Source organism: Morone saxatilis, unplaced genomic scaffold (assembly GCF_004916995.1).
Source record: "Morone saxatilis isolate NCDOM2014 unplaced genomic scaffold, NCSU_SB_2.0 Contig17, whole genome shotgun sequence".
NCBI lineage: Eukaryota > Metazoa > Chordata > Actinopteri > Moronidae > Morone > Morone saxatilis.
This window is the reverse complement of record NW_023339729.1, coordinates 8,906,782-8,907,137: the sequence shown is the minus strand read 5'-3', so window position 1 is coordinate 8,907,137 and position 356 is coordinate 8,906,782. Positions and strand designations below refer to the sequence as shown.

Genomic DNA, 356 nt, shown 5'->3' with positions numbered 1-356 from the left:
TATATCTATCTATATATCTATATCCATATATATAGATATGTTGACTTGGACTTAAACCTCTGTTGACAAGTTGTGGTCTTGGACTTAACAAAGGTGGTCAAAATCCATTCTGTAGTATATTGTTCTTATTGGGAAATGACTACCTCACTGGTTGTGGGGGAGCTTTACATAATTTTTTTGTTGTTTCTTCTGGTTGGTTTATAATGTCTTGTTTGTGTGTGTGTGCATATAGGAAGAGAACAGGTATCTTCACTGAAAAACGCCATTAGTGGTAACTCAATGGGTAGTTTGATCATCCAGCCTTCAGGCTGTGGAGAGCAGAATCTGGCCCGCATGACCCTGCCTGTCATTGCAAC

At 39.0% G+C, this 356-nt stretch overlaps 1 protein-coding gene across 1 annotated transcript in view; it reads left to right on the top strand.

Annotated features, from left to right (window-relative positions):
• LOC118326569 (complement C3-like) overlaps window positions 1–356 on the top strand; it is a gene marked incomplete in the record, with an annotated part of 27,432 nt that overhangs the window by 12,668 nt on the left and 14,408 nt on the right.